Below are 15,144 nucleotides of genomic sequence, written 5' to 3'. Positions count from 1 at the left end.
GTTTCCATGGTCATTTTCAGTTCAGCTTGTTAAGGTTGGATAGGTAGTGATGGTTGTGCAAAGTTTTGACCTCTGTTCTGAAATCCAGGGGGTGCTGGTGGTTTGTACCCTTATTGCTTGTTTATTGGCTGGTTCTGCTGATTGGACCATGAGAAATTTGGGTGGTTCCTCCATCCAGGGTTGTAAGTATTTGAATATGGATTGTTGGGCTGCCTCTGATTGAAGTTTCCTCCATTATTCATATAGTTCATCTATTCTGTGGAGGGTTCATTGAAATTGATGTATTCTGAACTCATGTATCCTCCTCCATAGCTGTCCTCATATTGACTGTTTGTACCAACTGCATTGGCTTGCATTCTTTCGAGTCTCTTCGTGAGCTGATCAAATTGAGCATTCACCATGCTTAGGGCGTCTACTTCCAGGACCCTTGCAGTTCTCCTTGCATTTCCTCTGTCATTTGACCACTCATAATTATGGTATGCAACCCTTTCTAGAAGTTCAACTGCTTGTGTCACTGTTTTCTCCATTAGATCACCCTCTGCAGCTGAATCAACTGTGCTCCTTATGGAGGGTAGTAATCCATTATAGAAATTTTGCACTAATAGCTAATCTTCTATGCCATGGTGTGGGCATTCCCTCTATAGGTCTTTATATCTTTCCCATGCATCATAGAGTGATTCTCCTTCCTTTTGTCTAAAGGTGTTAAGCTCAAGCCTCAGTTTTGCAATCTTTGCAGGTGGAAAATACCTTGCTAGAAAAGCTTGAGAGAGGTTTTCCCAAGTGGTGAATGTTCCAGCCGGTTGAGAAAGTAACCACTTCCTTGCTCTGTCCCGAAGGGAGAATGGGAATGCTCTAAGTCTTATTGCTTGATCAGACACTCCATTCATCTTGAATGTGTCACATAGGGCAAGAAAGCACTAGAGGTGATAGTGTGGGTCTTCTGTTGGTGAACCCGCAAACTGGGTTTGTTGAATCATTTGGAGCCATGCTGGTTTTAATTCAAAGTTGTTGGCTTCCACTGTGGGTCTAGTGACACTAGGCTGAAATCCATGGACAGATGGAGCTCCATAATCTCTCAAGAGTCTTGGCCTATCATTATTATCAGCCATGGTTGGAATTTCAGGATCTCCTTGACTGTGCTCTTGATGTTTCCTTTCCCTCCTGATGGCTTTCAGAGTTCTGTCTATCTCCGGATAACAGTCCAAAATTTCTTCTTCTGGCCTTGTTCTGGTCATATACCAGATTGGGCACCTGAGAGAAAAGAAGAGAAATACAACTAGTAAAATAAAATTAGATAATAAATATAATTGCCTAAATCAGCTAAATTGCCTATCGCTTGATATTACTAAAACCAAAAATTCCCCTGCAATAGTGCCAAAAACTTGTTTTACTGGTTTTACAACCTCGCAAGTGCACAAATCGCTAACAAGTAATAAAGTGATGAGTAGAGTATCATTCCCACAAGGAATTTGTTTAGCAAGTACCAATCTATACAGTAATTTTGACTGTCTAGGCTATCGAATACTTAGGTAATAAAGTTTGTTAACCTTAAATACTAGAATGGTAAACTTAAAATGAAGTAATCTATTTTGGAACAATTCGGGAATTAAGATTTCACACCTGAATCTTGCTATGGATGTTATCTTATTTATTTACTAGTTTTGAGAATCTTTTACCTTGATGGAAATCAGTCCTAAGGTATCCTAAGTCCTCTCTCAAGGTACCTAGGGTGTATTCTAATTAACTTAAACTTGACTTTCGTGGCGATCAGATTAATTAAAATCCCTTAAGATCTTTGACTAATTTTGAAGTTCCACAAAGTTATCAGCCTATGTTTAGGTCAGAATTCCTAGGTTCAAGATCTTGATTTTCTAATATCAATCTTCACTTTTCAGTCCTTCAATTAACATCTACAATCATGGCTAAGTAGGTACCAGCACATAGCATGCATTAAGATCGCAAGAAATTAAATAAATGAATAAATCTCAAATCCAATAAATAAAATTTAATGTTTATCCATAACAATGATTACAAGCATTACTCTCCCAATTCCAGAATATAAAAACTACTCACTCATGGTGAGTTCAGTAAACATCATGATAAAAGATAAAAACAGTAAAAAGAAAATTATGTAGAAGAAATAAAGCAATAAAAATCTGTCTAGGGAGATGAAATGAAGAAACCGAAGAGAGTTTGCAGCTTTGATCTTATGCTTCAGCTGGAAAACTCCTTTTGCTATTGATGTTTCTCTCCTCGAGACGGCTGGAGAGAGTGCAGAGTGTGGATTTCTCTCCTTCAAAACTCCTCAAAAGTGCTGTCAAAAGATAAAAGAGAGAGCCACCCAGCCTTTTTTTTCTGATGTTTTCTCTTTTATTTATAATGGTTGCTCTAGGGTTAGGTCATTTTGAGTCCAAAAGGCTTTAGGAGTCTCGTTTGAATCGGAAAACAAGAGGGGAATTCAAGTTATAAAACTGGCTGTCACATAGTACACGGCCCTTGTGTCACTAAACGGGTCTTGACATGTAAGGCCATGTAACTTGCTGGAGTGGAACTGCGGAGTCTTGTATTGGCACAGAGAGTTACACGGGTCTACACCAACTACACAGGCCGTGTACTATTGTTCCTATAAGGTTCTTTAAGCTTCTGCCTGGCAGAGACTTACACGGGTCCCTGCAGATTACACTGGTCTAATTACACGACTCGTGTACTTTTGTTTCTCTATTGGCTATCTGGCTTTCTTCTAGCAGAAAGTTACACAGGGCTTGACTTACATGACTCGTGTACTTTGTATCAGCAGCAATACTCAGTCTCTTGACCTCTCCAAGCTTCCTTTTGCACTCCTATACTGTGAGGCTTTACCCAAACACCTAAAATGATACAGAAAACATGGAATTAAGGGCTTGACAATAGAAATTATAAAAACTAATGAAATGAACTACTATGCAAGAAAATATTTACCTAAATGCTGTGAGATAGTATACAAATGTGCTTAAAAACATCTGTACAATTCAAGTGTATCATTCTCATGCATAAGAGAAAAGTAATAGCTTATACTTAAAGATAGTTGAAGAAGCATAAAGTTAATTATCCCACTCACAACTTAGAAATGGCAGTCGTAGTCTTTGCTCTAAAGATGTGGAGACATTAACTTAATGGAGCAAAATGCGAGATCTTTACAGACCACATAAGTTTCCACTACATCTTCAAGCAAAAAGAGCTAAATCTCATATAGTGAAGATAGGTAGAATTGCTAATCCAGTACCATCCAAGAAAGGCAAATATTACTGTGGATGCCCTCAACCGAAAATCATTTGGTAGTTTGGCTTATATATCTGTAAATAGATGGCCCATCTTGAAGGAGTTACACCAGCTGATTGGAGAAAGGTTGCAGCTAGAGTTATCAGCTAAGGGTACTTGGATAGCTCAAATGAAGGTGACACCAGTATACCTCAAGCAAATAGTAGAGAAACATCATGAAGACCTTGAGTTGGTGAAAATAGTAGAAGCGGTATAGAAAGGTAAGATTAGTGAATTTCGTTTCGATAGAAAAGGAGTGTTAAGGTATGGCAACAAGTTGTGTGTACCAAATGACATCCAACTCAAGGAAGACATTATAAGAGAAGCTCATAATGCTAAGTATAGTGTGCAACTTAGAGTCACCTTAATATATCAGGACTTAAAAAAGTTGTATTGGTGGCCTTCCATGAAGAAAGAGATTGCACAGTTTATGACTACTTATGAGGTTTATCAAAGAGTGAAGCTAGGGCATCAGAAGCCAGTAGGAAATGCTCAACCCACTACCCATTCCAAAGTGGAAATGGGAAAATGAGGCCATGGACTTGATTGTGAGGTTACTAGTACCCTCCAACAGACATGAATTGATATGGGTTATAGTGGACAGGTTGAACAAGACTACTCATTCATTCCTGTTAGAGCTAACTATTCTGTGGATAAGTTAGCTCAAGTATACGTGGTGAAGATAATAAGGTTGCATGGAGCTCTAATGACAATAGTCTCCAATAAAGAACCATAGTTCACATCAAGTTTTTGGTGCAATCTTCTAAATGAGTTAGGCACTAGATTAGACTTCAGCATGGCTTTTCAACCTTAGACAGATGGACAATCAGAAAGGATCCTACAGACTTTGGAGGATTGTGGAAAATATACCTTCCCCTAGTAAAGTTTGCACACAAAATAGCTATCACTCTAGCATTAGAATGGCACAGTATGAAACTTTCTATGGAAAGAAATGTAGGTCTCTTGTGTGTTGGGAAGAAATAGATGAAAGAGCCTTAACGGGAACAGAATTGGTGAAAGTCACCAATCAAGCCATGCCTTTAATCAGGGCAAGGTTAAAAATAGCAACCGATAGATAAAAGAGTTACACATATCTCTGTAGAAGAGAAGTAGTTTTCTTAGAAGGGGACATGGTGCTTCTAAAGGTATCTCCAATAAAGAGTGTCATCCGATTTGGAAAAAGAGGCAAACTAACTCCAAGGTATATTAGACTACATAAAGTGTTACAAAGGGTCAGAAATGTATCTTATAAGTTAGCTTTGCCACCAGAAATGGAGAGAATCCATCCAGTGTTCCATGTTTCTATGTTGAGGAAGTTCGTGTCAGATCCAAACAAGGTTATAAGTGAACCAGACATGAAAATTTTAGAAGATCAATCTTATATTGAACAACCTGTCCAAATTGTAAACACTCAAGTAAGGAAACTGAGGAACAATGAGGTACTTATGGTTAAGGTGTTATGGAACTGCTACAACATGAAAGAGTGCATGTGGGAAATCTGTGATTCCATGATACAATAATAAACCCTTCCTTTCTAGGTATGTTCTGTATATTATATATATTATGTTTGTTATGTTATATTTTTACGTGTTTGTTTTAACATTCGAGGATAAAATGTTGTTAAGGGGGAGAGAATGTAATACTTGCCACTTTTCGACATTGAAATATCTGTCCTTGATAAAATATTCTGGTGAAAATTAAAACTTCACAGACAAGGGAGCGACGATGAGATGCAAAAATGTATTTATAAAATAAAAAATATTTGAAAGGTTTTATTTTCTAAAAGTTTTAAAGTAGTTGTTTTGAGTAGAAGGAACTTCGATAATTGAAGAACAAACTTTTGACAGTCGAAGTCCTCTTTATAGTTTAAATGCCCATTTGGGCAAAACTGACTCCGATAATTGAAAGTATAGATTTTGGCAAGCCCTTCAACTATCAAGTGTATAAAAGGGACCAAAGCTTATTTTTCTACCCAAAACACTTGGGTTTTCTTTCCTTTTCTCTCTTTCAACTACTAAGGCATACAATAAGCTCTTTGAAGAGATTTTCTTGAGTTTTTAAAGATCTAGAGGTGGATTCTTCTATTTAGAAATTGGAAGTATATTCAAGCTTTGAGGCTTTGATTTTTTCACCTTCAAGCTCCAAGAAAAGAGGTAATTTCCTTTTCTTCTTGATCTAGTAGGTAGATCTAAGAAAGTTGAGGAGGGATTAGGTGTCTCTAAGTTTGATTTTATGAAAAGTTGTTTTAAGCTGAGTTTTACAAGAATTTATGCATGATAGGGTTAGGGTCTTATGATTTTATGTTGAAGTTGCATGTTTTGTGGTTAGAATAGTTATGCTTAAGTGTTATGGGCCTTAAATGGCTAGTTTCCCTTGATGGATTGAAGAAATCCATGTATATATTATGTTGGGTTTGGGGAATGTAACACCCCTAGTTGTATAGCCTGGTATATTTCACTGTTCCGGTGACCAGTGTCGGGCCGGATAATTAAGGGAATTAGAACCACATCTAAGACAACTAGATAAGCCCTGAAAACAAATAATTAGTAATTGTCAAATAGCTAAGTATAAATAAGAAAAACAGAACACAAGAAGTTAAATGAGCTGGGAGTCACAGCGATGGGTGACCTTCTCGGGAAGGACTGCGAGGTCGACTTAAACTCGATTTTGAACCGTAAAATATGACACCATGGTCCTTAGGACTATTGCGAACATAATGGAAAAGAGAAAATCACGAAAAAGAATTGTTAAACAGGTCAAATAATTAGGTCAGAGATCCGGAAGGAATATTGAATTACTTACAAACCGGATCGAACCGGTGAGGGGCAATTTGGTCAATTTACCCCTAGAGCTGACTCTTGACCTAACTGTCCAATAAAATCAGAGAAATGAAAATGTCAGAAGCGATAATTAAATTAAAGAACTAAGGAAAAATAAATGAAAAAAAAAAAGAGAGGAAAAAGAAAAAGTTGAAAAAGGTTATTTACATCATGCATGACATCATACATGATGCAATAAACCTAATAATTAAAAATTGAAATTTTAGGATAACTGTGTATTAATAAAGATTTAAAAATACATAAAAGAAAAGAAAAAAATTTATTTTGTCTTCTCCATCTAGCTTGGCCGGCTCCTCTCTCCCTCACTTCACCATTGAAACTCCATGGAAGCTTACTTTTAAGCTTCATAAACCCTAAAATTTCCCATAAATTTCCCATTATTATTGATTAAATCTTACTTTGGCAACTAAAAAAGAATATTGATCAAGAAAAGAAGAAAGGAAGTTGAGAGAATTGAAGAGTTGAAATACAAAGAATGAGGTTAGTGGTTGTTTCTAAATTCTCTCTTTTAATCCATGTTCAAGTAGTTAAATTACACTAGAAATTGATAAACTATTGAAACAAATCAAGTATGTGGACTATATGGGAATTTCAATCAGCTTAAGGGAATTAGGGTTTGACTTCTTTTGATGCAATTAAGTGGTTAATCTAGGTGAGTTTGAGGTATAGATAATGAGTATGTAAGTTAACTTCATTAAATTCCAAGATTTAGTAATTAGGGTTCTTGGAATCTAGGGTTTGAGGAGAAAAATTTGAGAATTAGCCAAATGATGTATTTAACCTTATTTGAGTGGAGTAATAGTCAAGTATGACCATTTGAGGTGTGTATGAAGTGTTGGAACTAAGTTTAAATTCAGATTGGTTATGGTCATTCTGCAGGTAGCAGGACCTATGTCCTTTTCAGGGACAAAAACTGAAAATCTACCAACCCAATTGGTGTGAGACACACTGGGAGTGAAACTAGACATAAAATGGCACATTTTTCATTTAGGAATCATGCCCAGAAAGTGACCATAACTTAGTGAACAAATTGGCCAAATCCAGATTAGGCAAACTGACCTGTACAAAAATGACCAAATGAACAGTAGTTACGCAAATGACCATAACTTGGTTTAGGAAGGTCCAAATGACCTGAAATTTTACCAGTAGAAAGCTGAGACATAGCCCTACAACTTTCATGAAGAAAACAAACCCAAATTTTGACTATAACCTATTTGAAAATCCACCTGCAGTCAACCATAAAAATTGCCAAAACCCAGAATTCTGGGTAAAATCAAATCCATCCAGCCATGTTCAAATAGCTATAACTTGGGCTAAAAAACTCCAAATGGAGTGATTCAAAAACGAAAATAAATTTAAGACAATAAGGAACAACTTCTATGAAGAAAACTTAGCCAAATTCTAACAGCAACATGACCAATGGAACAGTGCAAAATAAGGCATCAAAACTGAAAATTTAGAATTTGTGCCTAAAAGGCTTAAGATTTGAGAAAACAACCAAAACCAACAAATTAGGTAACCAAAATGTGGTATTTGGGTGAAATTAGAATTCCCATACCTATTAAGCATTAGAAAGTCAACAAATTAACTTGAATAGTGTCGTAAATAGTAACCCCGAAATACAAATTTTAAAGAACGTCAAGTTTAGCATATTAAAGCTAAGTATAAGTAGATTTGAATTCATTTTTGGATTTATGATAAATTATGATACTGAAACACTATGAAATTGTGTGTTTCAGTTGAAAAGAATACTGAAAAAAAACCCGAGGCATCGAGTCAAGGCCAAGAGGCTACTCGCATAAGGTTTGTGCACAACATCAATATTATTTTAAATTCACTTACAAAGTGCATGAAATGAATTACTTATATTACAAAATGTGTATTATGCTTTTGACTTAAATTATTGAAAGTTTACTTGTATGTGTTTGAAATGGCAATAAATATTTAGTAAATTATTAAGATAGTTTTGAAACCACAGTATCATGACCATATATTTGAATACCTCACTAGCATGACTAGTGGGAAGAAATAGTTTCAAATTTTGATTCCTTCTCTAGCTGAAGTGTTGAGGTGTGTGTCAGTAGAAGAAGAAATTGAATAGATGTCCATATATTTGAGCTAGCTAGCCTTGTGATGTGATTTCTCATAAGCCTTTGGCTATTGAGATGATTATTGTTTCGAATGGCATGATATAACTGTGTGTTTTTATAAAATTTGTTTTGAGACTTCCTAAATGAAATTATTTGGACTAAAAGTTTGTAAATCATGTTTTGTATCTGTTTCTCATATTCCGTTCAGTATTTAAATAAATGTGTTTTGAATTATGCATAAATGTATTTTAGTATGTTGTGCACCACTGAGTCATAGTACTCAGCGATGGCTATTATTGCTGTCGTAGATATAAAGACTAGAGGAGCAGCAGAGTGAGCTGCTGAGGATCGTGGAGCCACCTTCCTTGAAGTTCTATCGGATATATTTTATACCCTGATTGTAATAATTATTTTGATGTATGTAGATGTATGTACATGTAGAACTGGTCATGAGCAGTTGTATAAAGTTTGTAATAATATTATTTTGGATTTGCTTATGTAAAGTTTGATTGATGAATGTAAATTGATTTTACTTTAATGAAATTATTTAGTATTATTTTTTATGATATTTGAATTGAGAATTATGTTGAAATTTTGGAGTTTGGGAAAAATTGATGTTGAGTTATTGTGGTAGTGATGGATTTTGATGAAAAAGAATTACTGGAAGTGTTTTTACAAGTTTTTGAAGAACTGTTTTCCTAAAATATTGACGGCACTCTGCCGAAATTTTTTCAAAAATTGCGAAAAAATAAAAATGGACAAAAATTTGAATTAGTTTTTAAACTTCTTTGAAATATAAAAAAATGCTCACCACTTCTAAAAAGTAAGAAAATGGTTTTAAAATCCCTTTTAGGATACTTAATGAGTTATCGGTAGGTGAAGTTCGGTAGTTCATTAAGTATTCTACGGGATCTTATTATGCCTTACAGATGGGTAAGGTGTGACAGGGAACACCTAGGATTTGAGTTCTGATTAATGTATATGGGTATTAAGCATGTTTTCAAGTTGTTTTTGGCTCTAAAGATTTGTATATGTGATGGGATTTTGTTTTGAAATTTTGGGATGAGTTTTGAGGTTTTTGGCAGAAGGAATCTATAAGTTTTAAGTTTTCGACTTGGAAATTCTAGAAATTCTTAGGTTTGGCTGTCGAAAGCGAAAAGTTCGATAGCCGAAGCATGTAGTTTCTAAAAAAATCTAAAAAATTTCTAGGTTCAGTAGCCGAAGTTAGCATAGGACAAAAGTGTTATCCGAAGCCTAAGACTTTGGTAGTTAAAGTTCTGGACTTCGGCAACCGAAGTAGGCTCTGCCTAATTTTTTCTCCTTTTTTTGCTAAGGCTCCAAAACACAGTTTCATGGTTCCTAAGGGCCTAGAATAAGATGTTTATGATATTTATGGAGTTTTAGAACCTTGTATAACACTTTAGGGTCTAATTTTATAGGATCGAACTTAAGGGACTTAGAAGATTAAGGATCCGAGTATAGCTACCATTCGAGTTAGGTGGTTGATAGGCTTCAAGAGGTGAGTAGCTCTAACCTTAATAAATGGAAACCATTTAAAGATGAGTAATGATCATCCTCAAGTATCATGTCATATTTATTTAGGATGTCTGCATCTAGAACACGAAGATGTTGCATAATTACATAATTTGTTATTGGTGCATTGATGGATGTTGGATGACCCACTGACTCCTCCCCCCTCCCACGTTTATGATGATATAATGCTACGTATGTTATAGATCCATAAGTAAATCCCATGGGGAGATCTTTATGATGCCCTTCAAGGGAGATCTGTAAGTTGCCCTAGGGTGCATGACACAGGTCATGATTTTTTTCCCCTTCTTTTCTAAGGCTCCAAAAAATAGTTTCATGGTTCCTAAGGGCCTAGAATAAGATGTTTATGATATTTATGAAATTTTAGAATCTTGTATAACACTCTAGGGTCTGATTTTATAGGATCAGACTTAAAGGACTCGAAAGGTTAAGAATTCAAGGATAGCTACCATTCGAGTTAGGTGGTTAATGGGCTTCAAGATGTGAGTAACTCTAACATTAATAAAATGGAAACAATTTACATGTAATTAATAATCATGCTCATGCATCATGTCATATTTATTTAGGATGTATGTCTCTAGATCACGAAGATGTTTCATAATTGCATATTTTATTATTGGTGCATTGATGGATGTTGGATAACCCACTGACTCCCCCCATATTTATGACTGTGACATTACGTATGTTATGGATCCATAAGTAAATCCCATAGAGAGATCTTTATGATGCCTTTCAGGGGAGATTTGTAAGTTGCCCCCGGGTGCATGGCACAAGTCATATTTAAAAGAAAAAGTTTGGGGAGTTACTGGTGATAAGTTCATCCTACGTAAAATGTTTGTGATATGAAAACCCATGTGAATGATGCATTGCATATGTGTGAATGAATGATATAATTAATATTGGTTAGTTTACTCACTTAGCTTGTGTAAGCTTACCTCCATCCCCTAACCCCAGATTTAGGGTTGCAGGACTATAAGAGTTCTTTGAAAAGTGAGCATCAGCGGTAGCTTTAGCCTTTTTCTTTATGTATGATGTATGGGTAGATGGATGTGTAAACTGTGAATGGATAGTACTATGCTGGTAATTTAAGAAATATGGAGTTATGTAATATTTTTAAGTGTGCTAATGTATGTGTTATGTTAACCCTTTTTGGAAGCAGGCATGTTGAACCAATACACTTTAGAACTTACGTATATTAAGATTCAAATTATGAACCATTTTTATGTTAAAGATGTTTATGTATGGACGAAAAGATTAAGGTGTAATACTTTACAGTATGCTTAGATGATGACGTGCAGGAATATGTGTATATTTTACAGGTTTTAGACTTGCTACGGGTTTCGATAACCTTAAGTTGACCTAATCCCTAACGCTAGTAATAGCCCTTGATTTAGGACGTTACACCATAGATTGCCGTCTTGTCTCGTAGATTTTCAGTCTTCTCTATAACATATTAATATATATTTTATAAATTAAAAAAATCTACTCAACTTTATAATTAAGCTAACCGACCACTCCAGATTTTAATTTCTTATTCCCTTTGTTATTTTACAATTTTATTTTGTTGACTTACTATGGCTGTTAACCATATATGATTAATGGGGTAGAGTGTATATATCTTCCCTAATCAATTGATATAGAGTTTTATTATTTTAAAAGTAAAGTGAAAAAAAGAGCAGGTCATCAATCAAAATAATTACATGGCTCAGATTTTATGTAGGATTACTCATCAAACACTCCGGATATAATATTATACTAGTTGTTTTGTCCGTATTATTTATACCTTTACGTAATAACATAATTTAATATATATTTCTATATTTTATATTTTCATAATCATATTATAACATGTTAATAATAAAAGTTCTTAATTAATTATAATTTTATTTCAAGGGTTAATAAATAAAGTGATTAATATATTATTTTTACATTATTTGACAAATAAAAATAAAAAAATAAATAAAGTAAAAAAACATATATAATAAATGAAAATTTCTTAAATATCATTATTAAATTTTTTAAATTTTCAACATAATAAGAAATGTGTTTAAAAAAATAAATGCTTAAACTTTATAAATAATTTTTAGTGAATAAATTCTTTTAACTTCATTTTTAATAACTTAAGAAAACAAGTGAATTACTTTTTAACATATATATATATATATATATATATATATATATATATATATATATATATATATATATATAATTTAAAAATAATGCTGCCAGAGGAATCGATGATGCTATCATAGGAATCTCCACAGGTATGAATCTGGCAAACAATAAAGTACTGGGTGAGTTAGTTGACCACTACTCTGATGCCTAAATTAGTATTGATAATTTGGAGAATAAGAATAGAAATCTTTATATATATATATATATATATATATATATATATATATATAGGCATCAACTAGACTTCCATTGGGATTAGGTGACACCCCTAATTTTTAAATTAATTATTTTATGGGTAGATATTAATATTTTATTTTATTTAAATTTTGAAAAATTATTTGAAATTTTTCGGATTTTAGAAATCGGGTTCGATTTTCCGAAAATATAAAACTTCGATGATTTTTAAAAATTAATTTAAAAACCACCTGGCAAAACTAAAAATATATTTGGACTCTATGAATTTTTCTGAGTTTTTTAGAATTTTTTTCGAAATTTTTGGGCCTCATTTTCGGTCCCAAGGCAGAGTAAAAATTTAAATTTTTGTATCCTGAATTAGGCCGATTGAATCGAATTGGACTAGATCGGACCGATCGAATCGGATCGGCCCTCTTTTTCTTTTTCTTTCCTCTTCGCGTGTCCTTGACGTCTTCTCTCTCTCTCTCTCTCTCTCTCTCTCTCTCTCTCTCTCTCTCCCGTTTTCTATCTCCTCCCTCCGCCTCTCACTGCCCCATCACAACGCTAGCCTCCCCAGCGCGCCAGCGCACCACCTCAGCTCTTCTCCCTCGTCGGCCGCAACCTAGAAAACCGAAAAAATGCATCCAAAGGTGCTTACATACGCGCCGCGCTGTTTCACCTTCCTGGGCCGATTTCGGCTAATTCAGCCACCAATCGGATCGGGTCTTGTCTCAAAATACTTCTACACCTTGAGAGCTTTTTGTAGACACCAAGAACACCAAAATCCATCGAGCGGTTTGCCCAATTTTTATCCAGGAAGTTTTAGCCCATTTTGATTTTTGAGCTAAATTTCTCACAAACCTTGAACCCCACGAGAAAATCTAGAGTACCATAGTGCTCTACTCGTCGAGAGCTTCGCGGCCATACGAATTTCAAAATTTTTTGATACCGTTTTTCAGTGGGTCCCTCAAAACTTCATAGTATTTTTTCAAGCACTAAATGAGCTTAGAAAATTCCATAAAAATTATGTACTAACCCCCGTATTGTGGGCTTCGTGTAGGTACCTTCAATTCGCAGAAATTCAATAGTTGCCCAGGTCTGTAAATTTCGGGCTGGGCAGACAGGCTATCGAAAAAGCCTTAGAATTTGAACGAGATTTTGGCTACTCCACCATTGTCAGACGTCCCAAACGCATTCCCGAGGTCGGAATCGGCATAGGTAAACCTGAATTTTACTTTTTCTTAATTATCTAGTGCTTGAATTCGATTAAAAATCTATAAAATATTCATGGTAGATTAGAAAATTATAATTCCTTTTGCATTAGCTTAGTAATATTGCTAAGGACCGCAGGGCGAAGTTTTAGAATTTTTAGAGCTCATATGGGTAGTTTTTACAAAAGGGGATAATTATAAGGACTAAACTGTAATTTTTCACATTGTGATTGTTGATTGTTTGGATGGGCCCAGGAGGGGCCATGTGATGTGATTGAGTTGTGAATGTGTGATTTGTGGATATAGAAGTGTATTTGAACCCTTTTGCAGGTTGGGTAGGTCCTAGGTATAGGAGAGACTCTGTTGGATTTTCGGCACGACCTAGGGTGTCTTTAGTCTTTTTCAAGCTTGTATCGAGTCAAATATATTAAATAATTGCTATGAAATTGTCAGGTAAGCCAGGACAGCCTTCCTCCTCTGCCCAGCCATCGCAGTGACTTCGGTTAAGTCTGTGAGTAAAATATTAATTTTAATTGTAATTTCGATATTATTATATGTTTAAGCATGCCCATGCATCATTTATAAATATATATCTATGTAGTTAAATATTAGGCATGATTTATGTTGCATTTTAAATTGATGAAGTGTTATGGATGTTGTTTGTGATAATTTGGAGCAGTGTGTGTGCGTTGGCGTGCGTGTGGTATGGTATTGGATATGGACAGGATGGGTAGACATGACTTTAGAGTCACTCATTGGGACCCGGTCCTTTATGGATAAGTCAAGGTAGACACGGCTTGAAAAATACTCGTTGGGACCCCGCACTTTGTTTATTAAGTGAAAGTCCAGCTTGAGAGACACTCGCTGGCAAAGGTTGGATTAAGAGGGCTGTATAGGGGATCAGCTCCAATATATGTATTGCTTGACAGTGTTGGGTGTGTGAGTGCTCCAAATTGCCTTTTTGCTGTTATTATGAGGATGTTGCATATCACTCCACAGGGTGCATTAGCTTTAGATAGCTATAGAGATTATGATTAAAATTGATATTTTACTCTTTGAGTCAAACGCTCACTCCTGTTCATCTATTTTTTCAGGCTACAGGAGGATTATTTGTTGTGGCTAACCTGCTCTTCTTCTTCGCAGGTCCATTAATAGTATATAATGTATTTTGTACAATTGAGTTTAATTTTATACTCTGCTTGTGTTAGAAGCACTTATTTTTTTATTTTGGGCCTGTATTATAAAAGTTATGTTGGACCTGTAAAATTATTAACTATATGCATGATGGGATTGGATGAGGGAGCTGATCTTCCATTTGAGTTATGACATTTTGATTATGTGGAGGGTGAGCTGAGCTCCCCAATTTATTATATATTGTGTTTATAGGTCGGGCAAGTCAAAAACTCCCCGTTGAATGGTCCATTTTATGGCCTGACTCTGTCCAATTGAATTCTTGAAATTAGGCCTAAATGGGCCTTAGAGTTGGGTTGAGGAATAGTTAGGCTTACTACGGGCGTCAGGGGCTTTAGGCCGGCCCAGGTCCTAGTGCCGGTCCGGCCCATAGGTTGGGTCGTGAAAAATGTGGTATCAGAGCCTAGGCTCTAGATTCATAGGGAATATACGTCTAAAGTTTTGGGAAGAGTCTAATAGGAGTCACATGCGGAGAATAGGGTCCACATTCGTCCTTGCATTGTCATCTTTGTTTCTAGTTTCTGCTTTGTATAATTGTGTGTAAATATGAGTCTATAGAGCTGTGTAACATACCGTTTTGAATTTTTGTGGGCTAATGCCGTTGAATTTTAGGAA

The 15,144-nt window shown here is 35.2% G+C and overlaps 1 non-coding gene across 1 annotated transcript; it reads left to right on the top strand.

The window, feature by feature from the left end:
- The first annotated feature begins 615 nt into the window (after positions 1–615).
- LOC131177105 (small nucleolar RNA R71) lies at positions 616–722 on the top strand. The gene has a single exon (XR_009146807.1). It is a non-coding gene; the product is annotated as a small nucleolar RNA R71 (small nucleolar RNA).
- The last annotated feature ends 14,422 nt before the right edge of the window (positions 723–15,144 follow it).

This window comes from Hevea brasiliensis, unplaced genomic scaffold (assembly GCF_030052815.1).
Source record: "Hevea brasiliensis isolate MT/VB/25A 57/8 unplaced genomic scaffold, ASM3005281v1 Scaf331, whole genome shotgun sequence".
NCBI classification, from domain to species: Eukaryota; Viridiplantae; Streptophyta; class Magnoliopsida; order Malpighiales; family Euphorbiaceae; genus Hevea; species Hevea brasiliensis.
Note: the sequence above shows the minus strand (reverse complement) of the source record. Positions and strands in the feature narration are given on the sequence as shown.